Below are 26,328 nucleotides of genomic sequence, written 5' to 3' on the forward strand. Positions count from 1 at the left end.
CATCGTAACTGTTGTTCTGAGCTGAGCTGGAATCAGGGGGCTGACCCAGGCATGGCTTGGCTTGTATCCATTTTCATTCCTCCCTCTGTTGTTACTGCTTTCAAACGGAGAGTAGAAGTGGGATCCCCACAGGCCTGTAAAGGGTTGGCAACCAACAGGTTGTGGCTTTCTACAGTCGGTGCGTTTCTGTCTGTTCTTTTTGAACAGCCGTAGAAAAGCCTGTTCTGTTAGAAGGGTGGCTAGTGGCTCAAGTAATGTGGGCTTTTTTGTTAGGCTTTACAGAAATGTGATTGCTTTTGTTCCCGAAACGAGATCAGCTTTTTCACGAGAGCATTGCTGCTCTTATTTCTGTAACAAGAAGTGCAGCGTGAGTATGCCCACCGTCTATTACACTGATTCTCTGATGTAAACGTGCCAAGCAATGCAATTACAAGGAGCTACATCGTTACAGCTGAGGTTCTGCGCGTTAATGCACATAGCACCTATTAAACCTGATCTAAGGCTCTTCAGCCTCTCTAAGGTTTCCTTAAGATGGTTTCGTACACGTGCCTCATCTCCTCAGGCTTGAGAGTGCACGAGCAGGTGGCACAGACAAACTGGGGACTTTGGAGACTTTCTGAGTGGGTCCGAAAGCCTCTTACGGCATTATGCAGCCTGTCCTGCATCGTTGCCAGTGAAATGAGGCCAACGCACCCGCGCCGTGCGCATGCATGTATTTTCAGATCAAGCTGTTGCAAATCTGAAGCTTACCTGCCTGTGGAGAAAGAGAAGGAAAAGGTGCTCTGCGGTATGTTGCTCTTAGCACCGGGAGCCTTCCAGCTCGGCAGCATCACAGCAGCTTGGGGACCGGCTGTGCGGCCTCTTTGTACACATTGCTTGTCTCAGTCGCCCGCTCTTCCTGTCCTCTCGCTGGCGCCTTAGCCAGGAGTTGGGGCATTGCTGCTGTTTCCCTTTGCTCTCTCTTTGTGCTAAGCTCGTCAGGTGATACTAGGCTGAAGTTCATGCCTGTGGTCATGCGTCGTCTCTCCCGGATGCTGTCCTCGGGATGTGTTAACTGGCGAGATAGAACAGCAAGCGAGAGTAGACTGGGGTTTCGATGGGCTCAGCCCTCTGGCTGCTGCTGCCGCCGTTCTCAGCCTTTCAGCGTCCTACAGTTCTGCAGCCACCTAGAAGAGGCTGTTCTTGGCGGGCCTGGACTCACACCGATGTGCGCACTGACCCTTTTCTAAATGCTTCAGGTGCCTGGCTGTTCATCAGTGTATTCACCAGCTGTAGACACGATCCTAAGAGAGTAAAGTGGTGATTTGCTTTCAGGCAGCCGGTTGCGGCTATGTGAAGCGACGTGTTCAAGAAGCCCCAAAGGGCCCATTCTTGCAGTGAGTCCAGTGTGAAGTTACTGTTGAAAACAGCCAAATTAGTTGCAGCACATGAAAATTGCCCCAGCGTCAGGTCAAATGCGAGACGCTGAAACCTTTGGCTTTGGACGTTTGTGAGAGGTTCTGAGAGAACAGCTTGTAAAAGCAAGCGTGCTTGTGCGATTTGTGACCCCTCCAGCGCTTGCCATGGTGCTGCAACTCCTCCTGAGAGAGCAGGGAGGCAGTCCTCCTGTCTCACCAGCGTCTTTTTGCAGCATGAAAGCGGAGGCTGGTAGGCTGGCCATGGACCGACACGCCTGGGAAAAAGCATGCTGAGCGGTCTTGGCCTTGTGCTGTATTTTGCTTGGGTCCTGATATACGTGCCGCCACGTACTTCACATGCTGTGTCCTGTGTCTTTGTTTAATGCCCGAGTGTCTGTGGCTGCCTCTGTGAAGAAGGTCGCGGACTCGCCAGGTAGTACGTCCTACCTCTGCAGCAGTGGTCAGCTGGTTGAGAAGTCAGGGGGCCAGCAATGCGTATTGGGGGACATTTGAGTGATTCAGTATTTTTAATCTCATCTTACTTTGTTGCAGGGAACACCTGTTAGATATTTTTTCTTGTCTTCTCTTGTAGAAGGAGAGTGGGTGTGCGCTGGGGAAGTCGGTTACCCTGGTGTGAATTGTAGAATCCAGGTGTGCGACATGACTGACTTTCTTGCGAGGACACTGTTAGTGCGTTTCTTCTGGCTTCCTGTCGTTCTCAGATAGAATTGAAGTGTTCCTTTACTTAACTACAGCGAGTAAGTTACAGAGCTGGTAATAGTCAGTGTTATTCTAATGCATTTTATTCTACTTCTTGACTGCTTCATGACATTGTTTGGAACGGCTGCACAGGTAGCTGAGTTTAGCGCTCTGTGTTTGTTTTTGTTTTTCAGGAGGCTCTGAAAACTTGGCCATATTCAGTCATCACGATCCAGTGCATAACTCCTGCTTACTTCTGCGTTCGCTGTGCACTCCAAAGAGTTCACGTATTTCTCAAGTGGGCCAGCTCTGAGTGATAAGATTACGTCTCGGGAGAAGGATAGAAAGAAGTACTTGCAGAAGAAGCTTAGTTTGCAAGCTGAGGACTTCACGGAGCATTTAGCAATAGTTGACATGGATGTGTGACTGTTGAAGACAGGGTACTACCCGAACCTTCTCAGTAACAGCAGACACATCCTAAAGACTAGAGACTCCCAGCTTTTTGGGGTAGGGACAAGCAATAGTTCAGAAGCTGGGACATCTAATTTTATCAGAGGACACAGAAACGTCGCTGCCTCACAGAGCAGCCTTGAGAGTTACTCTGCCGCTGCTGCACCCTGACGTGATTGTAAGAATCTGCTTCAGCTTCTCGTGCTAGTGAATCCAGGCCTCTAATAAGGCAGGCAGGTGGGATCAAGGATAACGTAACACAAACAGCTTTAATGCTTATCTTGAGTCACACATTGAACATAACCTTGTTCTTCTCTTTATTACTAGGATGGGTGAAGTGCCCTTGAGAGAGCTTTGTTGTCAGACGTCTAGCAAATACAGTCACGGGTGCTTTGGAAAGGGAAATGGGTGAGAAGGTGCAATTGATTGTAACTATCCTTGCAAACTGTTGCCCTTCTGGCTCTTACCACGTTTGTTCCATGACCTGTCAGCTTCAAAGTTCATGGAGGGAATGCAACCGTGCTGTTGAAAGACTACATTAATGTGGTTGCTTTAGTTTTGGTTCTGTTCAGTAGTGATCCTGTGAGGCCTCTGCGATGTAATTAAGGTTTTCAGGCTCAGCTGCTGCAGCATGGTGCTGAGGGACAGCTGGTAGGAAACACTCAGGACAGAGATTTGAATGGGATTAAGACAGTCATGAGTACAGCCCAAAAGCATGTGGTCAAGTTCAAGTGTGGCCCGTTCAACAAGTCATTACCACAGCCCTGTCAGTGTGTGGTCACTTAACCCTGCTGTCTGGTTTCCAGCTGACTTTGTAGTGTTTACACCTAAGACACCAGGGAAGTTGCAAAGCATTGCCAGCTCCTGTCCTGCTAGAAGCTCCGTCCCCATTTACTGCAGATCGCAGACTCCTACTCTTGTGCAGCTGTACAGAAATTGCATATCTCGGAAAATGTTCCCCATTTACATGGCTTTGTGCGAATGAGTTTCTGCCTCTGTGGTCTGAGTTGGCAGGCAGACCTGAGTAATGCCCACTCTGTGTGACTGGCCTTTGGCCAGCCATTCATAAAAACTCTGTTTCCTGAATGTGCGGCCACACGTTCCTTCAGCCTTACCAGCCTGCTCCGCTGGGGGCTCTAGCACAGCTGGGCACGTGCAGCAGTGAGTGAGCAGCACGAGAAAGCCGAGCTGAGGTGGGCCACCGGGTCTTGGCATACTCCTCTCCTGCAGCGGGAGATGGGAATGGAGGTGGTAGTTGTGACTATAGTAGGCATGATTTGAAGGCAGGGGCCCTTGGAAAGAGAACACTGAGCTCTGCGCTGAGCTAAGCTCCTCCTTCTTTAACGCTGTGCTGCCAGGGTTTCTCTCCTTCCCCGCAAACGGCCAGATGCCTTGAGTGAGCTTGTCTGCACCGAATCATCTGAGTCTGGAAAACAGATGGGAGTAGGGTTGACTTGTCACCTTGCCTTGTTTTTGTGAGATTTAATTGGCAGAGGTATCTTTTAGATGGGTAAGCCCCAGTTCTTCCGCTTTCACAGTCCACTCACAGGGCCTGAAAAAGGGCCAGATGCATTTCTGTCCTTGTTGGCTGTATTTCAACGGCTCGAGGTTTGCACGGTGCATTGGAAGGCTGGTTTTGGTCTCATCCTGTCTCGCCCGTGTCTCCCCCCCTCCGCATTGGATGCTACAGTGTGTGCTGCTTCTCTGCCAGTCGTGAGAGCTGTGAAAGCAAATTCCAGCTTGCTGTGAGGCAGACGACTGCAGTCATTGTGCAGGCCACATGTGGCAAGTCCAGGGTCTTTCTTTTTCTTTTTTTTTTTTTCTTTTCTTCCCCAGTGCCTAGGGCTTGGTGTGCATCTCTGCAGACAGGGTGTGCGTGCCCCTCTTCCTACCCCAGTATGTCTGTGACTGCAGAGCCAAGCCTACACACAAGAGCTCTTTGTGCAGGCCTGGCTGAGTCACGCAAACAGATGACCCTGATGCCAAAAGGCGTTGCCTCTGTCCCTCTTTTCATTTAGCTCGTGTCTCATGTACCTGTGCAGCATGGTTGGGTTGAATGACTTGAGGACAAAATACAATGAACATCAAATTGTTTTATTAGGAAGTCTGAACGCCTGTCTTTATAATCTAAGTGCTCAGGTCACATATTTCTGTATGTGAAGGTGGCTGGGAGATGCTTCAGCGGCTGTGAATAGGGGAGGCCTCCGCTGGAAAAGGGATATCCGTGGTTTGGGGGCGGCTGTGGTACAGGTGAGATTTCTGGTAGAGTGTGAGTGCAGGACGGCCTCTTGTTTCCACCACACTTTCTCAGCTGTAGCTCTTCCCTGGGAAGAGCGTGTCTGCTTGCGCTGGACCTCTCTTTCTCAGCGTTGCGGACAAAAGATGTTCTTTCTCCCTTTCTGGAAAACATTTTGGAAAAGCAAGCTGTATATTACGAGGCTAGGCTTAGGATGCTGTTAGGCTTGTTTGGCTTTGTTCGGTACGCAGCTGAGAGTATAGAAGCACATCTGCTCTTTGGCAAAGAAGCCTCACTGGGCACCGCTGTCGAAAAGCAGAGGTGCTTGCTTTGGAGGTTTCCTCTTCCTCCTTCTAGTTCTTAGGTAAGATTCCTCTTCACCCTCTCCTCCAGCTGAGTTCCAAGCAATAGTAAATGCTGGCAGCGTCAGAGCTGGCATGAGTGGCTTTGTTAAAATGATCACGTACGCTGGGACTGGCTTGTGTTGCCTCTGTGTGCTTCAGAAGGGGCACAAAGAGGTGACGGTGGCGTTCCTTGGCAGCGCCAGTATGTTTGGCTTGCCCTGACTGGGTAGAGGGTGCAAGAGTGGGCTTTGGTAGCTGGAAAGGTCTGAGGAGGCCTGACGTAGCCTGCAGAGAGTGAGGGCGAGATGTTAGCAGAGGGCGAATGCCAGAGTTTGTTGGCAGAGGGAGTTTCAGCTTGCGTGTGACTTACAGGAGCAGACCTCAGAATGTCACAGGCTCACGGAACGGCTGGGGTTGGAAGGGACCTGTGCAGGCCATGTCGTGCAACCCCCTGCTAAAGCCGGTTTGCCTCGAGCGGGTTGCACAGGGTCGCGTCCAGGTGGGGTTTGAGTATCTCCAGGGAAGGAGGCTGCACAGCCTCTCTGGGCAGCCTGTGCCAGGGCTCCGACAGCCTCCAAGTGAAGGTGTTTTCCCTCACACTCGGATGGAATTTCCTGTGTTTCAGTTGGCGCCCGTCGCCCCTTGTCCTGACGCTGGGCACCACTGAAAAGAGCCTGGCCCCATCCTCTTGACACTTGCCCTAAAGATATTTATGTGCACTGAGGAGATGCCCTCTCACTCTTCCCCAGGCTACACAGGCCCAGCTCTGTCAGCCTGTCCTCGTAAGGGAGATAGTCCAGTGCCCTGATGGTCTTTGTAGGTATAAACCGTGCACCGCAATGTAAAAGGAGGTTGCTCTCCAAGGGGTTTCCAGTGCTGCTAAAACTTGGTACTTGTCTCAAACTTGTATCAAATGTGATACACGTGTAACTACACTTGTATCAAATTGCCTGGCGTGGCTTGTACTTAGGAGCATTTTTGTCGAAGGCTGGCCATGATCAACTGCAATCACAAAGTTACCTTTTTCACAGGAGGAGAACCCAAAAATTTCTGGTTGTGGGGTTTAGCTTATCCCTCATTGTGGCAACCTCCCTGCAGGTTTTACGTGGCCGGAGTCATTTCCCCGTCTAGGCTTCTCCGATGTGGAGGGAGAGGCTTCAGCAGAGTCGGGCTGTTGATGTTCTCTGCTGCACCTTCCTCAGATTTCAGCACGTCTTTCTCAGTCAGTTCTCAATCCACCAGACTGAACACAAAGTCTTTCTCTGAAACGTGAAGGTAGCAGAAATTTTGTTCAAATTCCCACTTGCTGCTGATCTGGATGTTTGGGGGTGAATTCAGGAGTTCCCTTACCACGTTTTCAAAGGGCTTAAAGACACGAGAGAGACATTTTGTTTGCTTTCTGCCCGCCCCCAGCCGCCCAGAGCCCCAGTGGGAGAGCGCGTTTTTCCGCCCCGCACCAAACCGGAGAGCGCTGAGGTGTGAGTGACTGCTTTCTGTCTGCTGTCACCTGACTGCTCAGCGCAGCCACAGCTGGGCCCAGCGCACTTTGCTGGTCCCAATTCCTTCCACCTCGGCAACGCCACTCAGCTCAGGTCGATGAGAATTTCAGGGTTTGATGTGAATGTACAAGAGCGCGTGCTTCTCAGAAAGGGATGCAGGTGTGTATCTTTGTTACCTTGTTTACTTGCCCTTGCAAACCATTCTTGGATCTTGGTAAGGGAGTCTGTCTCCAAAAGTTGGCTGATTTTATCCAGCACCTAGAAGACGTACGGGATAGTGACCATGAAAGAAGAGAAGCTGATTCGTGACAGCTTTTGCATGTGTTTCCATTTAGCCCTAGCTGTGTGAGTGTGGGCTTTATGGCCTAGCCCAAGGTGTCCCATCAGGTTTGCCACAGTGTGAGCAAAGGACGCCAGCCTGCAAAAGGTGATGTTGCATGAGCGCCGTGTACGCGGCACTTCAGAGACACCGCAAGGAAACGCTAAGAGTGTTTACTACGCGGAAAGCCCCTTGCATGTGTCATGCCAGATTGACAGGCTGCTTTTTAGAGAACAAGTTTCAGCTGTGTCGTTCCACCAGTGATTGCCCATAGCAACTTCCAGGTAGGGGAGAGCAACTAAGGAGTAAATGCTAAATACGAAAGCCAGTAGGCTCCCCACGGGGGTGGTGGCGGTGGGAAATCTGGCCATTGAAGTCCCACACCATCCTCAAGAGAACTAAGAACGCATACCGTGATAGGAATCCATGTACGGTAGCCCTCGTGTCTTTACCTTTTTTTCCTGATCTGTGTCACCGAGGTCAGAACTCCCCTGGACGCGAGCACGGTCGCGCGAGCTGACGGATGGGGAGGAACGCTGGGTGAGAGGCGTGTCCTGGAGTCCCACTCTGTGTGCAGGTTGTGCAGAGGCTTGGAATTGTTTCTGCAGAAGCTTTCCAAAAGAGAAAGCAACGTGTAAAGGAGTGGCTTGACTCCATTTCTGCAGCGCTTAAAGGCAGTGTGAAACGTAGGGCTAACACTAGTCCCCAGCAAGGGAGTGCAGCAGAAAACACATCTGAAACTGTCGCTCGCTTGGACAGGAACACCTGTAGGTTAACTGCTTTAGGTTAACTGTTACAGCTTCTACTACACATTGCCGAGATTGCAGTACATATCTATGGCAAATGCGTAACGCTGGAGGAGAATGAGAGTGATGCCGGGTAACTACTGGTGGAAGTCAGGTGAGGAAGCCATTAAGCCTGCAGCTTGGGGCTAAAGAGTTATGGCAGCAGGAATCCTTTACTGGAATTTATGAGCACAGCTGCAAAGTTGGATCTGAACCTCAGTGTGTTGCTTCTAGAGAACGGTGTCAGCCCAAGTAGAACTGCTGGCAGTAAGTAATCTAAAGAAGCGTTGTGTGTGAGGGGAGGAGGCTTTCTCCTGGGCTTGCTTGTTGTATAGCGTGATGTTTTTTCCCCAGCACTACCAAAGCACAGTGGCGTTACAGAGCTGAACACGATACAGTTATGCTTTAGCTGTCGTACTGCTTGACACCATCTCCCTTCCAAGCTCTCATGTTCTACACGTGGGATGCTCACATCCTTCTTTTTGGTTCTGCGCTGTCCTCCTTAGCAATCGGAGACCATCAATTCAGGTTACAGTGTTGAGAAGTGAGGGAGAGTGTGCCGCAGTAAAGAGCCAAGTCTTTTCCTTCCCATTACCTTTCCAGGCACAGTAGAGTTCTTCCCAAGCCTTTCGGGAACATCGGCACGTCCTTCTGGGTGTCCTCTTGGCAGGCTGCTGCTTACAGCACAGACCAGAGTGTTGTTTAATCCTGTGCAAGAAACCAAAGGATACAGTCTTTCCTACAATAAACACGCGCAGTTAACTTGGCAGGTGATCTCCAAGGAGAGTCTGTGCTGGAAGGATGGAAAAGGGAGGTATCGGACCTGAAGTTTGTAGGCCCTGATACAGGGCTGATGGAACGGTGTGTAAACCCTGGGTAAACCTGGCATACCTGGGTAGGTGGCAGAGGGCCGTAAGCAGCCTGTTAGGGAGCACGGTGTGACCAGCCGCTACCTCAACAGTAATGGTGCTCCAGGTACGACCTGGAGAGTGGGCAGGTGGGGTGAAGCCCACTCCCTGAGCGGTGCCAATCAGGAGAAAAGTGTCGTTTGTCCGTGTGTCTTCAGAAGAGGCTTGTGGTTTTCAATGAGAGCCGCGGCATTTAATGAAGGATTGGAACCCTCCTTTCTTAGCCAGGCTCAAAGGGATTTCTTAAGGAGCCGCTGTTTTTCTGGTGGAATACCAGTCCAACTGGGTTTCACATGGCAAAGCAGCAGTGCTGCGAAGTAGCTGGTGGAGGATTTTCAGCACCTTGATTCTGTTCACATACTAAGCCGAAAGTAGTTACAGCATGAAGGCATACCGTGGTAGGAATCCATGTACTGTAGCCCTGGTGTCTTTACCTTTTTTTGCTGATCCGTGTCGCTGAGGTCAGAACTCCCCCACACCGAGGCTGATCTTCAAACGCATTTGTTATGCTTGTTGCTTTTTAAAATATATATAATATACGGGGGTTTTTTGGTGGTTTTTTTTTTTGTTTGTTTGTTTTTTTAGTTCGGCTGCAAACTGTTCCAGGTGAAACCAGAGCCGGCTCCGGGCAGAGCCATCAGCGTGGCTCCCCCCCCGCCGCGCCCGGCGGGACCGGAGCGAGCGCAACTCTCCCTCCCCGCCGCAGCCAACAGCCGCTCCTCGGGGCGGAGCGGGGAGCTCGCCTTGGACGCGCGTGCCGGAGCCCGCCCCCTCAGCGCCGCGTGACCGCCGCCCGTTGCTCGCCGGGACTTGCAGTCGTGGCCGGCGGGGAGGTGCGCGCGCGGGGTGGGGTTTCTGCGCCGCCTCTCGCCTCCGCGGGCCCCCCCCGCCCGCGGCCCTGCGCGTGGGGCGGCTGGCGGGTACGTTGCTGCCCGGGCTCTCCCGCCGCGTCCGTTACCCCTTGAGGCGGTGAGGGGGAGCGGGGAGCTGGGGCTGGGGCTCGGCTTTGGCTTTCCTCAGATGGCAGGAGGAGGAAATGGCGGCCTCCCAAGGGCCTGGGGAGTGTGACCCCCCTGCCCACGCCCGACTGGAGCTGCCGCCTGTGGGGGGATCACGGCCCTCGCGGGCTCCTGTGGGCGGGGGAGGTTGGTCCTGTGGAGTTATGAGGTACTTTGGCGCGTGAGCAGAAATAATGGGTGTGTTTCTACGTATATAATGTGTGTATACAGAGATACGCGTATATATAGTTGTATGTGTGTATACGTATCTATATATATGTAAACAGATGTATGTATAGAACGCAGTATCTGCGGGGCGTGCGTGCTGTGGTGGTGGCAGACTCATGCCACGCGAGGCCATGGTGTTTGGCACCCACAGTCGTCTCTACTCCCTCGACCTTCTGTCTTAACACCGCCGTACTGGGCCATCGGGGTGTGTTAACCAAACCTTACGGTTTTCTGCTGCTCTGAGTTTTCTGGCTCTTCTGTTACTGAAGAAGCCAGGGCATTGTTTCTGCATGTTGGCTCTGTAGATGCAGTGTTCTCCAGTGAAGTAGTTATCTTTGGAAAAACTGTGCCACCATTGAGTACAGGGGCACATTAGTATGAAAAAACAACACTTGCCATTGGAAAGGTACATTGGAAAGGTATAATTGTCTTTGATTCGAACGGAGAGTGTTTTGCTGAGTAACAGTTTAGGTTGTTCATTCCCTTATTTCCTGTGTTTTGTCCCCTGACAGATGGCCAATGTTTCTGGTTCTCAGAAGAAATAAAAATTAGTTTTTGGAGGGGTACAGCTAGTTCACACACACACAACCCCCTTCCTCCCCCCCACCTCCCCCCTGGGCTTTAGTCTCTTCAAAATTATATTTCTCTAACATGCTGCCATAGTTATATTGAAAGATACCTCTGATTTTTTCTGTTTGAAAATAGTTTCTGTACACACAATAGTGCTGCTTATGCTTTTTGTTTGACATTTAAGCCAGTACGCTTCCTGACTTTTAGGCAGTTGTGTTTTCACAAGATTTTTAATTGCAAACTCTGGAATAGCTGTGGATGTAGCAGGCAGAGTTTTAGACATGAACTGAACACAGGTTATTATCTCTGCAGTATTTTATGTGTTACTGTTTGCAGAGACACTAACCTAGCTTTAGACAAAAAAAAGCTGTCTCTTATTCATTATTGTTTCTTTATTCAGGTTTATGGTAGGTGCAGAGTGATACTTACTTTATGCGAGCTTGTTAATAACACTCGTACTATTGTTTTGTCTTACAGAATTGGTGAGGGAAAAGTTTGCTTTTCATGACACATTTATCACGTGTTAAGAAACAAGTTGGTGAACCTGGCCAAAAGCTCATGTCATCAGAAATGCCAACAGGAAGGCCAGAGGTGCCAATGGAAAATGCCATGTCCCCTGACGGTCCTGATGTGGAAGGAGAGGTGAAGTCAAGTGACAGTCCAGTAGGGAAACAGGAGGCAGGCTCAGACAAGGAAGAATGCCTTGAGCCCGTGTCCAAGAGGCAAAGGAAGAAGCTTCTGAAGCAGAAACAGTGGGAAGAACAGAAAGATCTACGGAGGTACGGTTTGCAAAATAGCTTTCCAAGGACATTTTTAGTGTTTAGTGCCAATAGTAACCATGTGTCAGCAGAATTTCTGTGTAGGTTGCTTTAGCAAGTCAAGGCAGTTGAACCAGTTTTCTCCCGTGCCAGGTTTAAAGCAGGCTACTCCACCTGCATATGAAGAAGGTATAAAGGTAAGCATCCCCTCTTCATACTGGAAGTGTTTCTCAGCTTGCCGAGGCTATCAGGAGAGGTTCAAACTTGCGTGGTTTTGGTTTGTCAGAAGGGAGAAATAGCATGTGGCCTTGTGCCTTTCTGAATGGGCTGTGCCCTCTTTCCATGGCGCTGGTACTTGGTGAATCTTACAAAGACTGTGAATAAAAAAATTTCTTTTGACACATGAAATGCTGTGCTACAAGTTATGTTGGTTTATGATTTGTTAACATAGTTTTGGAAGATGGTGAGCTTCTGTTTTTTTCTGTTGAGAGAGTGTGTTATGTATCTGCAAGTGGGCTGGTCGTAGTTTATCCTTGATGTGCTGAATGTGAAGTGACTTCCTGAGGCAGTGGTTGTTAAAGTAGCTGTCTCCAGAATGTGATCTCCCGACTAACTGCCTGCTCGCACTGGGGGAGCAGGAGGAAGAAACAATTGCTTCGGAAGCCTTTTGAAAAACTGTTCAGTGGAACAGGAGGTAAATTGCCTCCCACATTCTGACCCTGATACTGCAATTTTGACAATCTTTTTGATTGTTTCTATTCTGAGACCTGACTCAGAGCATCCTTAAATCCATGACTTCCACTATTGAGTTCATTAAATTTGTGTTAGATGCCTGTCTTTGGAGGTACACACTCAGAAAGATGGAGTGTGTGTTTCATGCTGGTATCAGCTTAGCACAAATGCAAGCAACAGGATAAGTTTAAACTACCACAGTCAGGGGACAGCCGCCTTGATATGAAAGTATGCATTTAGGTGCACAACACATACCTCAGCAGGTTTGGCACTGTTTTTTGAAGATTTGTTTGTTTATTTAGGCAGAAACGAAAAGAAAAATGCCAGAAGAGAAAACTAGAACGTCAGTCAAAATTGGACTCCAATAATGAAGGGAATGTCAGAAAGCGTATGCGAAGGGAAGTTGTTCCTAGTACACTTCGCCTCTTTGTGGACTGTAGCTTTGACGATCTGATGGTGCTGAAGGTAAAAGGAACTTACCCATCACATATACGTGTTGAAAGAACCTCTGGTGACAGTATTGGTGCAATGTCAGAGCACAGAAACTGGAGAGCAACTTGCAGAGGACAGTTAGTATGTTTCAGATTGTGATGACTCCCAGACCTGCTTATGTCAGTAGCTGAATTTTTTAGGGTTTGGAATGTTACCTTTATTTAAGCTTGCCAAAGATTTTGTTTGCATTCATGGAGATGCAGTAAGTTGATTTGATTCCAAAACCAGGAATATGGAAACAGTTTGTGCCGTGTGTTCACCATGAAGTTAGATGCAATTCTGCCTCAAAATAGTTTTGCTAGAGGGGCTGCAAATGCCACATCCAGTTACTTTCTCTTTCAAAGTAGATGTGAGGTTCCCAGCCGTGTTAGTAAGTATCTGTGGAAATGAGAATTTTGAGCGTCATGATGATACTGAGCTTTTCTTCTCAGTCACATGAGAAGCAGTTGGGACAGGAGGACGCTATTCTGCTCATACCTAAAATTTTAGAGTGGATGAAAGGATGGGTGAGATGATCACAGGGTAGGTAAATATCAGAAAGTTCAGCATGATATATTCAGCCACTGAACAAGGCACTTGGTGTGGTGTTTTCAGATCAAAAAGCTTTAACTCTACTAGGAAAGTATGTTAATCTGCAGCCTCCTCTAGGAGTGCAGCCTTTGGTTTCTGAGGCAGACCTCTCCCCTCCCTGTTATCCTGAGCCCTGCTGCTGCCAGGGACTTTGCTGTTCTGCAGGACTGCTTGAATTCAAGCTTTTGCAAAGCCAGTCTGGCTACTTGTTGAGTGTAATGCCGGGCTTGTATAGCACTAGCGGAGGCTTTTGCTGCCTCGCTGCAGAATTTTTGGGAAGCTCCAGATGGCATTTTGGAACTTGGTTCCCTGAGGAACCCTTCAGCAGCGCTCCAGAAGAGACCAGAGAACCCCCTTGATAGTTTTGGAGATGCTGACTGGGCGTTTCTTGCTGAGCTTTGTCCTTCGTGAAACACATTTCCCTCCTTGGTCAGGCAGGCAGAGCCCCTGTTAAATGTGATCTAAAAACTGGCACTTGTGCACATGTTTGGCAAGGCTGAAGCATTGTAAGCGAAGGTGGCTGTGGCCTTTGGCAGTGGGGTTAATTAAATGCTTTGCTAGTGTCTGTAAAAACTTGCATTACAATACTGTAATGATAAAGTCTAGTTTACAGAGATAACAAAACATTCTCAAAGTACTACATGAATCAAAGCAATATAATGATATTTCATTTTAAAATGGGAATCAGTTATACTTACAAACTGCTATTTTGGGGGCACTGAGAATAAAACTGTGTAATATACCATACAAAAACCATAACTAGCTGAAAATTAAGTCTGTTGCCTTTTAAGTAGTACTGGTTACCTGTTTCCAATTTTTCAGGTCAAAATGCCAGAGCCGGCTACTAAATTATTTGTATTATTTGGGGCTTCTTCACGTTAATTAAGCAAACGCAGTTTTCTGAAATATGAACTGTTATGTTCTCAGGGTTTTCTCATGTATTTCATGGGTGTTGTCACAACGATAAATCTGCTTGATTCCTCAGATAATTTTGAGTATGTTGTTACATATGATTAAATTCCAGTGATTTTTTTTGTTTTGTTTATTTCCTAGAATCATGCAAATCAAGCACACATGTAGAGGTGTCTCTAAACACACTTTTGTGGAAGATGTGTTTCCTTGTCAGCGTAATCCCTTCACAATGGCTGTTTTTTTCTCAGGGTTTGATGTCCACACTATCAGTATCGCTTTTGCCAGTTAAAAGCTTCCTTTTTCCTCTCTTTAGCTTCTGACTGGCTCACGGTAAAGCATTTTGTGGTGCTCTGTCTGAAGGACTATGTAAAAACAAATTGTGTTGTATACAGGATGTTAAGAAGCTTCACAAGCAAATTCAGAGATGTTATGCAGAAAATCGCAAAGCATTCCATCCTGTGCAGGTATGTTTAAACAATCTGAGCACTGACTGTATTGCCATGTATCAAGCATATGAGAAAGGTAGCTGTGGCTTAAGTGGTGAGAACTGTAGTAGAAAAAAAATCTGCCTCTTTTAGTGAGAGAATTATTTCTATTGTAGTAGGTTAATTTTCAAGCCACATGTTACAAAATTCTCCATATATATGAAAAAAAGTGAGTGCATGCAGATGAAGAGTGCCAAATACTGGCATGCCACTAAGATACTGTGATGCCCAGTATTATCTTCGACAGATGGAAAAAAAAAAAAGTGACTGTAAGTGCATATTTGTCTTTTAAATATGTATGAATATGGTCTTAGTACCACTTCATCTAAAGAATTATTGGTTTTAATACTAGCAACTAGAACTAGCAAATACCAGCAAAAAAACCCCCAAAACTAAACCCAGCAAATAGTTAAGGGTAGAAAGTGTGCTGTACAGAGAGGAAACAGACTGACGTGTTAACATTTCAGTATTTTGTACCTCTTGTTTGTTCTTTTCGAAGTTTTATTTGACCAGCCACGGGGGACAGTTGAAGTGCAACATGAATGAAAATGACAAAGGATGGGTGAACTGGAAGGTGAATAATTGACTATTTCTGTAAAAAGAGAAAAAGTCGTCCTGATTATAGTTGCTAACTAGGTTGTTCGTTGTGAGGGACCTGTGCTTTTTCCATGTGGGTTTTTCTATGACGTCAGAGCAGTAGCATGTTAGAAATGGTGTGGGTCTTTGTGTTTTTAACTACTTTAACTTAAATAAGCCAAAGACTGCTTGTGTTGAATCTAGATTTGATTTTTGCTTGAAAAACTCTGCACACATCTATTTTTACCGGTGTTATTAAACAGTTTCCGTTCTCTGATAGACCAAGCAAGACTGCTTGATTTCGGCAGTTCTGACAGTCATCTGTCTTAACAATGGGGGTTTTTTTCTTGGCAAAAAATAAGGCTCTGAAGTCATGATGTGATTCTCTTGTGTGCACCTTCACTTCAGTCATGTTGCCTCTCAACACTAAAGTGGTCTTTAGAGAAGTGGATTGTCTTATGGTCAAACTCATGTTGGCTTTCTTTGCGACTTCCTGTTAAACCAGTATTCCAGCAACTTCAGATGAAGAGCACTCTGTGTAAAGAAGAAGTTTTACTTTTAGCATGTCTTCTGCGATAGCTGCTTTGCAGAAGCATAGCATAAACCTCTCTGATCAATGAAGTAATGTTAATTAAGCATTTACTTCTGGTTTGACTTTTTTTTAGGAAGGTGGACTTGAAAATTACTTGGATCCCTAGGAGAAATATGTTAACATTTGAAAGGAATCACAAGAACTTAAGGATTCGTAAAGTTCTTTTGGGGTTTCAGAAAATTTTCTGGTGATTTTTACAAGTCAGTGCTGTAGGACCTGTGAGTTACTTATGCAGAAATCGATCTGCACTGTGCTATGGCTATGCACTTAAACATGAATGAGGGGTGCGGAATGACTACATACTATTGGATTTATTTTTGCTGGTTCCATCTCGGGTCTGTAAATCTTGCCCAGCAATTAATCAGAAATAATTGAATGTAACTTCTTTCAACTACCTTTTTTTCAGGATATCCAAATTAGAACAGAGCACTACAGTGAGCTAATAAAGAAAGAAGACCTAGTATATCTTACCTCAGATTCCCCAGATGTTCTCAGTGAGCTCGATGAGAAGAAAGCCTATGTGATTGGAGGACTGGTGGATCACAATCACCACAAGGTAAACTGTGGGGTCCGTTTCCTTAGAGAGCCTTTTTTTTTTTTTTTCCCTTGCACCTTATTTGACATTAATGCTGTTCCTGTGTGAGCTAACAAAAATAAATAACAAGAAAAGTTATTCAAAAAAGACTTAATTCAAAAAAGTTTTGAAGAAATGGGGAAAAAGACTTGGTAGTTCTGGTAGCTATAAAGTAAAACTTGCTAGCAATAGGTTGTGTTCCAAAGTGCAGCCATGCTGAGCTTTTTAGGTAGGATTTTATTTTTTAATTTTAAATCTAGGAATGGAATTAATAACACTGCTCAGCTTACTGAGGGTTCTACTTTCAGACAAAAGGGTTTGGTTTCTGTTCATGTACTTGTGTGTCTGTGCATGTGCGTGCGCTTGTATGTGCATGTGCCCAAATACAGATGAAGAACAGCGCTTGAATCCTGGATGTCTCAGTTTAATGCGTTTGCTTGTCAGGAGAACTTGGCTAAGTAACAGACATACCTTTGGCATCTGGTTCCATACCTGTATGTGGGATCATGCTGTGTGGACCTGGAATGTCACAAAGACTGCAGCCAGGAAATTAAAGCACTGTTACTGCTTTTTCTTCGAAGATACTTTTATGTAGTTTCTGGTGACATGTTTAATATTGCAATGTGATGCTGATATTTTCAATGATCCCCCAAAAAGGGATGGGTCCTAAACCTTACGAAGTGGTACCTCAGCAACTAGTCCACAGCTGAAAGTTAGGAGAGAGCTAAAGCAGATCCTTGATATAGTCATTATGGTATAAAGTGTTTGCACAGTGTTAAGAGGTCTTTTTTTCCCATCTTGGACACGGGAGTTGCCAGGTTTAAAAAAGAAAACAACATTTCTTTTTCCTTTACTCTTCCTCTGGAAAAATACCTGGTTACTGCGATCTGAGTAACTTTGTAAGATCACCTTTAAAGCAGGCTGTGGCTGACACTTTCTAGAACTGTGGCTGCATGCACCAGTTTTGTTTATGATCCTTTTGACAGTACTCACAATGTGTCATATATTCAAAGTATCAAGTTTTACAGAGGTAGCCCTTGAAGCAGGTACTGTGTAATCAGGGTAAGTTTCTCTTTTGTAATTATCTCCTAAAGGAAGATTGTGGCCAAAACTCGTGCCAGAAAATGTAATTGTAGGAAACTGTATGGGCTGCTCTGAAACGGTGACTCTCATTCCAGTTGTTTTGGTGTCTTTCCCACAGGGAATTACTTACAGAAAAGCTGTAGAGCAGGGAATTGGTCACGCGCAGCTCCCGCTTGGGAATTTTGTCAAGATGAACAGTCGGAAAGTGTTAGCTGTCAATCATGGTAAGTTTTAAATCACAAAATTATGACTTTATTCTAGAATATACTTGTGATATTCAGCATTTGAACCTTCAACATGTGCACTGTGCTGTAGATGCCTACCTCTTACTTGGTGATGTTGATAGGACTTGAATCTAGTTGCCTTTGGGATACAGTAATTGACCTGGCCTTTAACTGTTTTAGACACAATTAAATGTAAAGGATGGTGTCTTAGCCCCTTAAAAGTGCACCTCCTGTTGTGTTGACACGTCCCATGAGTAATTTTGAGAGTCATACCATCCTGGCCTTGTTTCCAGGCTTAATGTATAAGTGAGTAAAATGCTGAAACTTCCCATGTATTTTATCCCAGGGAAGGATAAACATTTGTAATGCTTTCACCTCTTTGGACAGTTTTGTTCAGCAGTAACTCCTTAGGTACCTGTAGGCTCGCCTCATTTGTTATCAGCAGTACTCCACCGACTGAGTTTTCATAGCTGTATCTGCACCTGCTTTCTTGGTTCTGATTGAAGTATACAATTGCTCACCCGAGTCTTGAATCCTACTCCGTTTAAACTTTCAGTTCTACTATTAGATTACCTTTCCCTGTCATTAAACAAAAGTGTAGGCAAAATAGAGCCTACTCAGACCTTTGTGGAAGTTTTTGACATGGTGTCCAAGCCTGTTTTGCCCCACCTCACATTCTTTTATCTTACCTTAGTTTATTTTAAGTTTATTCGATTCTGTAACACATTGCTTGTTGATAACTTTATTTTCTTAAAGTGCCGTTGGTTGATGAGGTACGTATTTGCATGCTAGTAAAGATTATTTACATGTGGAGGAGAATATAGTATTATCATCGGAATCCATGTCTTTGTTAAGATTTTACATTTCTAAAACTTGATCTTTAGCCGTAGCTTTATGTAGGCAATAATAGGACTTTATGGGTTACTAATCCAAAGTTATCCCAGCTATAGCTTTGTGCTGGAGTTTTCCTGCAATAATCTTATACTGACCTCTAGTGTCAATATTTCTGAAGGCTTTCTTCTACATGTTTAAGGGCTGGATATACTGGGTCGCTTAATTGATGCTTTCATTTATCTGCTTTATGGTCTTGTGCATTTTTCTGGTGCCAGGTATTTAAATAGGCATTTGATTTCACTGCACTTTATTTGGCGAGCTTTCATTTTGCGTGAGCTTGTCTTCCCTTGCCCTTCTCAAACATTTTCAGATCACGGCTGAAAGGCTCTTAACGCGGAGACACTTCGTAAGGCAAGGATTATACTAGAGCAGTGTTTTGCTTAAGGTTTCTGGGCAGGAAAGAAACACAACCCCCCCACCACCAAAAGCAGAGGTGCCTTTACTAGCTGTCCCAAAGGCTGTTGTATATTGTAACCCTGATAGCTTACAAGCTGAGCCTAAAAGACAGCTTTCAGGGCAGTAAGGCATGAGTAAGGTGGAGAGAATCAAGCTGCCTCTCCAGTCTCCTGTTCTAAATTTTGTGTAGGTGAGGAGAAGGACATTTGCACCGAGGTTTTTGTGTTTTGCTGTGAGTACATCCACCGCGCTGCTTAGTGTAACTGCACCATTGCTCGCCCTTTCTCTTTTGATTTGGTAACTCTGGCCTCGGTGCAGCAGTGGAAGCAAGCCGAGGACGGTACGGGGCTCAGCAGAGGAGACTGCAGGGCCTGCCCTGTCCCTGGGGAGCTTCTTGTGACAGGTGTGAATTTGGGAAGTCCTGTAGAAGGAGAAAGTCCTTCCGAGCGGCCTTGTCAGGCTTTGAAGCGCCTTAATGAAACCGGCCGTCTGGTGGTGGGAGACTGGTGGCGTCAGTAACAGGGCAACTTGCTTGTTGCTTTTTGCTTATTTTCTTAGAATCCTCCTCTCTTGGGATTGACTCTCCATGCATTTCCACGGGCAGTTCGGTGCCTGCATTGCCATGTTAAAAAGGCATGAGGGAGACGGGTATGTGTGAAATACTTGATGCCAGGAAACTGACACGGTGTAAGAGGAGACTTTTCTTTTTTCCTTGACTCAACCTGGAACTATCAAGCTTGGATGATCTGAGATCCATGTAAAACACTGTGTTGCAAAGCACAGCTGCAGGTGTAGCTGGGAGAGTGTGTTTCCTTCTGTTCAGGTTTGTATGCCAAGGCTAATGCTTTGTAACGTACGCTACAAGACGGTGTTGCTTCATTCCAGCCTGCAGTGGAGGCTGCCGGCTGTTCCCACTGCCGCCTTGTGTCCTTGCACAAGACTGTTGCTGCTATCGCAGCCCATCCAAGGAGCCTCTGTTCTCCTGTGGAAGCCACTGTGTTTCCATCAGTTCCGTTTTCACTATGCAGATAAAGGAAGTTCCAAGGCAAGGGAGAGGAAACGTGCTCCTTACACTCCTCTTGTCTCTTCAGCCGGCATTTTTGCCACAGGTGCTTTCTGCAGTAACAGCGATAGTGATACAGTCCTTGGAGAGCTCATGCCTTCACAGTACATTTCAGGTGAATAGCCTGCTTAGTGAAATGGCCAGCTCTTCAGTATCAGCGTCCCAGGGAGCAGCTGGCTGTCCCGTCAGCCTGGGTGCAGGAAGCCTCTAGTAAATGTGACAGTTTTCTGTAACTTGGCTCTCGGCGAGTATGAGATCCATGCTGCTCCCCCGTTTCTGAATGCCTGCCTAATTCTCTGTCAGGCTTTTTTTCCCTCCAGGGCTCCTTTGAACCTTTCTCGTATGCTGTCGCTCGGCACTGAGGCTGCTTGTGCTGCGGGCGTTCTTTGAAGTCAGCATTCTCCGGTGGTGTCAGCACTATTCCTGTAGCCCCAAGCCAGACGAGCCACCCGTCTGTCCCACATTTGTCATCCAGGTCTGGCTTACTCGCCAGCCAGAGGGCCTCCTGCAGCCTTGCCTGCTGCTGCCGAGCCACAGTCTGTGTTGAGTGGGTTTTTGGATAGCCTGGGGTTGTTCTAGGCAAGAATCTGCCAGTGAGGTTTGTATGTAATGCTGTCTGGGGTTATTGTCACTTAGGGAAAGTTTTAGGAGCTGAAACAGGAGGAGGAGGAGGAGGAGGAGGAGATGGCTGTTAGAGTCAGCATCCTAGAAACGGCAAGAAGGGGTCATGGAGTTGGAGACTAATAAGGATTTTTGCCACAAGCGCAGGTGGAAAAATAAGAGGAAGACAATGACGGCAGGTTTCAGGAAGACTTTGGGCTGCGCTTATGTTAGGGAGGGGACCAAGTCCTTGTCAAGGTGCATCCACAGCAATATTCCTGTCAAACGAATGTGGGAAAGCATTAGTGCCTGTATAAAGGGCAGTGGTGAGAGCTGCAGTAGTGGGGGGCCGTTCCTCTCTGTCCCCGAGGGCAATTAATTCAAAGTGGAGCCGCTGCAGGAAAGCGCTGCGGTAGTAACTGGGGGCTCACAGTGTGCTTGGCTTTAGGCTGCGGCTGTAGCAGACTTGCCTTGTGCGCTTCTGCTTGTGCTTCACCAGATTTAGCCTGAAGATGCTGCAAGCGAATGCATGAGAAGCTCTGTAAGGATGGATGTGGGAGGTGGCGCTATCAGCAGTTCCTTCACCTCCTTGTTGAAGAGCTGGTGGTCTTTCTTGATGTTGCAGTGTTTGAGATCATCCTGGCGTACCTGGAGAAGAAAGACTGGAAGGACGCCTCGTCAGTGTCTTGCCACAGCGGAAAGGGGCTGTTGCATTGGGAGAGGCCGATGATTCGTCCAAGCGTGCTCTGTCTGGAAAAAAAGATGAAGACGATGACTCGGACAGCGACTAGGCTTCACAATGAGACGATGGGAAAGATGGGACACGTAGTCCATGGGAGGAAGTTTGGACGTGAAGTGGTTCCGCTCCAAAGACCATCTGCTGCCCTTGTGACACCGGATTGTCCCAATGCTCGATAGTTCCGTAGCTGGCCCAGAGCTGTTCCTGGACATGAAGGGCAAAGATAAATGTGGGTTTTTTACCCTGAAGCTTCCGTATTAATAGCTTATTTTTGTAAAAAATAATGGCAAATGTAGAATTTATTTTGTTTCCCAAGGAAGCGATTGCATTCCTTTTTTTTTTTTTTTTACAATTCTTTTAAATGTGACTTTTTCTACATACCAAGTTGGGCACGTTACCCAAGAGCATTAGTAGATGCTATTTGAATGGATGCCGCCTTCTCTGTTCCTGCCCTAAGTTTTCTTGAAAGCGGTGAATGGTGACCTCACAACCTGTTCCGCTAGTGCCGTTGCCAAGTGTGCATGAACACTCGGCACAAACAAGCAGAAATTCTAATTTTCCTGAGCTCCTCAACAGACAATCACCAGCAACCAAACTGCCTTCATCAGCTGAGCCACGCTGACTTGTATACCATGCGCAGATAGCTGGGGTCGGTAGATGAGCTACGAGCGTGGGGTTACGCCAATGCTTTAGACTTCAGCTTGAGCAGGATGGACGTCTGCGCAAGCGCGAATCACGTGCCTTGGTTGGCACATGGTGCGCATGGAGTTGAGGCGTCACGATCGCTTTTGGTTACTTCTCGGTCCTCCTAGCAAAATTGATCACGGAGCCTCAGAACAGTACCAGGAGACAGGAGCTCTCTCTTTCAAGTCACTTACTGAGTTTCAGTAGGTCTGATTTATGACATGATCCTGCGTGCATTGTTTTCTCTGTCAAATATTTTTCCTTTACAAAAAGAGGCATAGTCTCAGTTTTGGCTGGATGTTCTGGTTCCACTCATTTCTAACTGACTGAAGTGCTCTTGCAAAGGACGGAAACGGAGACCGTGGAAGCGTGGCTTCGCTTCAGGCTTGTGAGCCTGCCCCATCCCTTTCTCCTGTAGGGACTAGCCAGGTAACTGCAGCTTCTGAGCAAGTACAGCTTCCGCGCGGGTCAGCTGAAGAGCGTAAGAAGACGTCATCGTAACTGTTGTTCTGAGCTGAGCTGGAATCAGGGGGCTGACCCAGGCATGGCTTGGCTTGTATCCATTTTCATTCCTCCCTCTGTTGTTACTGCTTTCAAACGGAGAGTAGAAGTGGGATCCCCACAGGCCTGTAAAGGGTTGGCAACCAACAGGTTGTGGCTTTCTACAGTCGGTGCGTTTCTGTCTGTTCTTTTTGAATAGCCGTAGAAAAGCCTGTTCTGTTAGAAGGGTGGCTAGTGGCTCAAGTAATGTGGGCTTTTTTGTTAGGCTTTACAGAAATGTGATTGCTTTTGTTCCCGAAACGAGATCAGCTTTTTCATGAGAGCATTGCTGCTCTTATTTCTGTAACAAGAAGTGCAGCGTGAGTATGCCCACCGTCTATTACACTGATTCTCTGATGTAAACGTGCCAAGCAATGCAATTACAAGGAGCTACATCGTTACAGCTGAGGTTCTGCGCGTTAATGCACATAGCACCTATTAAACCTGATCTAAGGCTCTTCAGCCTCTCTAAGGTTTCCTTAAGATGGTTTCGTACACGTGCCTCATCTCCTCAGGCTTGAGAGTGCACGAGCAGGTGGCACAGACAAACTGGGGACTTTGGAGACTTTCTGAGTGGGTCCGAAAGCCTCTTACGGCATTACGCAGCCTGTCCTGCATCGTTGCCAGTGAAATGAGGCCAACGCACCCGCGCCGTGCGCATGCACGTATTTTCAGATCAAGCTGTTGCAAATCTGAAGCTTACCTGCCTGTGGAGAAAGAGAAGGAAAAGGTGCTCTGCGGTATGTTGCTCTTAGCACCGGGAGCCTTCCAGCTCGGCAGCATCACAGCAGCTTGGGGACCGGCTGTGCGGCCTCTTTGTACACATTGCTTGTCTCAGTCGCCCGCTCTTCCTGTCCTCTCGCTGGCGCCTTAGCCAGGAGTTGGGGCATTGCTGCTGTTTCCCTTTGCTCTCTCTTTGTGCTAAGCTCGTCAGGTGATACTAGGCTGAAGTTCATGCCTGTGGTCATGCGTCGTCTCTCCCGGATGCTGTCCTCGGGATGTGTTAACTGGCGAGATAGAACAGCAAGCGAGAGTAGACTGGGGTTTCGATGGGCTCAGCCCTCTGGCTGCTGCTGCCGTTCTCAGCCTTTCAGCGTCCTACAGTTCTGCAGCCACCTAGAAGAGGCTGTTCTTGGCGGGCCTGGACTCACACCGATGTGCGCACTGACCCTTTTCTAAATGCTTCAGGTGCCTGGCTGTTCATCAGTGTATTCACCAGCTGTAGACACGATCCTAAGAGAGTAAAGTGGTGATTTGCTTTCAGGCAGCCGGTTGCGGCTATGTGAAGCGACGTGTTCAAGAAGCCCCAAAGGGCCCATTCTTGCAGTGAGTCCAGTGTGAAGTTACTGTTGAAAACAGCCAAATTAGTTGCAGCACATGAAAATTGCCCCAGCGTCAGGTCAAATGCGAGACGCTGAAACCTTTGGCTTTGGACGTTTGTGAGAGGTTCTGAGAGAACAGCTTGTAAAAGCAAGCGTGCTTGTGCGATTTGTGACCCCTCCAGCGCTTGCCATGGTGCTGCAACTCCTCCTGAGAGAGCAGGGAGGCAGTCCTCCTGTCTCACCAGCGTCTTTTTGCAGCATGAAAGCGGAGGCTGGTAGGCTGGCCATGGACCGACACGCCTGGGAAAAAGCATGCTGAGCGGTCTTGGCCTTGTGCTGTATTTTGCTTGGGTCCTGATATACGTGCCGCCACGTACTTCACATGCTGTGTCCTGTGTCTTTGTTTAATGCCCGAGTGTCTGTGGCTGCCTCTGTGAAGAAGGTCGCGGACTCGCCAGGTAGTACGTCCTACCTCTGCAGCAGTGGTCAGCTGGTTGAGAAGTCAGGGGGCCAGCAATGCGTATTGGGGGACATTTGAGTGATTCAGTATTTTTAATCTCATCTTACTTTGTTGCAGGGAACACCTGTTAGATATTTTTTCTTGTCTTCTCTTGTAGAAGGAGAGTGGGTGTGCGCTGGGGAAGTCGGTTACCCTGGTGTGAATTGTAGAATCCAGGTGTGCGACATGACTGACTTTCTTGCGAGGACACTGTTAGTGCGTTTCTTCTGGCTTCCTGTCGTTCTCAGATAGAATTGAAGTGTTCCTTTACTTAACTACAGCGAGTAAGTTACAGAGCTGGTAATAGTCAGTGTTATTCTAATGCATTTTATTCTACTTCTTGACTGCTTCATGACATTGTTTGGAACGGCTGCACAGGTAGCTGAGTTTAGCGCTCTGTGTTTGTTTTTGTTTTTCAGGAGGCTCTGAAAACTTGGCCATATTCAGTCATCACGATCCAGTGCATAACTCCTGCTTACTTCTGCGTTCGCTGTGCACTCCAAAGAGTTCACGTATTTCTCAAGTGGGCCAGCTCTGAGTGATAAGATTACGTCTCGGGAGAAGGATAGAAAGAAGTACTTGCAGAAGAAGCTTAGTTTGCAAGCTGAGGACTTCACGGAGCATTTAGCAATAGTTGACATGGATGTGTGACTGTTGAAGACAGGGTACTACCCGAACCTTCTCAGTAACAGCAGACACATCCTAAAGACTAGAGACTCCCAGCTTTTTGGGGTAGGGACAAGCAATAGTTCAGAAGCTGGGACATCTAATTTTATCAGAGGACACAGAAACGTCGCTGCCTCACAGAGCAGCCTTGAGAGTTACTCTGCCGCTGCTGCACCCTGACGTGATTGTAAGAATCTGCTTCAGCTTCTCGTGCTAGTGAATCCAGGCCTCTAATAAGGCAGGCAGGTGGGATCAAGGATAACGTAACACAAACAGCTTTAATGCTTATCTTGAGTCACACATTGAACATAACCTTGTTCTTCTCTTTATTACTAGGATGGGTGAAGTGCCCTTGAGAGAGCTTTGTTGTCAGACGTCTAGCAAATACAGTCACGGGTGCTTTGGAAAGGGAAATGGGTGAGAAGGTGCAATTGATTGTAACTATCCTTGCAAACTGTTGCCCTTCTGGCTCTTACCACGTTTGTTCCATGACCTGTCAGCTTCAAAGTTCATGGAGGGAATGCAACCGTGCTGTTGAAAGACTACATTAATGTGGTTGCTTTAGTTTTGGTTCTGTTCAGTAGTGATCCTGTGAGGCCTCTGCGATGTAATTAAGGTTTTCAGGCTCAGCTGCTGCAGCATGGTGCTGAGGGACAGCTGGTAGGAAACACTCAGGACAGAGATTTGAATGGGATTAAGACAGTCATGAGTACAGCCCAAAAGCATGTGGTCAAGTTCAAGTGTGGCCCGTTCAACAAGTCATTACCACAGCCCTGTCAGTGTGTGGTCACTTAACCCTGCTGTCTGGTTTCCAGCTGACTTTGTAGTGTTTACACCTAAGACACCAGGGAAGTTGCAAAGCATTGCCAGCTCCTGTCCTGCTAGAAGCTCCGTCCCCATTTACTGCAGATCGCAGACTCCTACTCTTGTGCAGCTGTACAGAAATTGCATATCTCGGAAAATGTTCCCCATTTACATGGCTTTGTGCGAATGAGTTTCTGCCTCTGTGGTCTGAGTTGGCAGGCAGACCTGAGTAATGCCCACTCTGTGTGACTGGCCTTTGGCCAGCCATTCATAAAAACTCTGTTTCCTGAATGTGCGGCCACACGTTCCTTCAGCCTTACCAGCCTGCTCCGCTGGGGGCTCTAGCACAGCTGGGCACGTGCAGCAGTGAGTGAGCAGCACGAGAAAGCCGAGCTGAGGTGGGCCACCGGGTCTTGGCATACTCCTCTCCTGCAGCGGGAGATGGGAATGGAGGTGGTAGTTGTGACTATAGTAGGCATGATTTGAAGGCAGGGGCCCTTGGAAAGAGAACACTGAGCTCTGCGCTGAGCTAAGCTCCTCCTTCTTTAACGCTGTGCTGCCAGGGTTTCTCTCCTTCCCCGCAAACGGCCAGATGCCTTGAGTGAGCTTGTCTGCACCGAATCATCTGAGTCTGGAAAACAGATGGGAGTAGGGTTGACTTGTCACCTTGTCTTGTTTTTGTGAGATTTA

At 47.3% G+C, this 26,328-nt stretch overlaps 1 long non-coding RNA gene and 1 pseudogene across 1 annotated transcript; one reads left to right on the top strand and one right to left on the bottom strand.

The window, feature by feature from the left end:
• Nucleotides 1-6,274: 6,274 nt before the first annotated feature.
• On the bottom strand, nucleotides 6,275-7,463 carry LOC129783902 (uncharacterized). Its single transcript, XR_008745991.1, has 3 exons — nucleotides 7,397-7,463; nucleotides 6,802-6,883; nucleotides 6,275-6,388 (listed from the first exon to the last, which is right to left on the bottom strand). It is a non-coding gene; the product is annotated as an uncharacterized LOC129783902 (long non-coding RNA).
• Nucleotides 7,464-9,488: 2,025 nt separating this feature from the next.
• Nucleotides 9,489-21,316, top strand: LOC129783901 (tRNA methyltransferase 10 homolog A-like; annotated as a pseudogene).
• The last annotated feature ends 5,012 nt before the right edge of the window (nucleotides 21,317-26,328 follow it).

The sequence above is a fragment of the Falco peregrinus genome, chromosome 2 (genome assembly GCF_023634155.1).
Source record: "Falco peregrinus isolate bFalPer1 chromosome 2, bFalPer1.pri, whole genome shotgun sequence".
In the NCBI taxonomy this organism is placed as follows: Eukaryota; Metazoa; Chordata; class Aves; order Falconiformes; family Falconidae; genus Falco; species Falco peregrinus.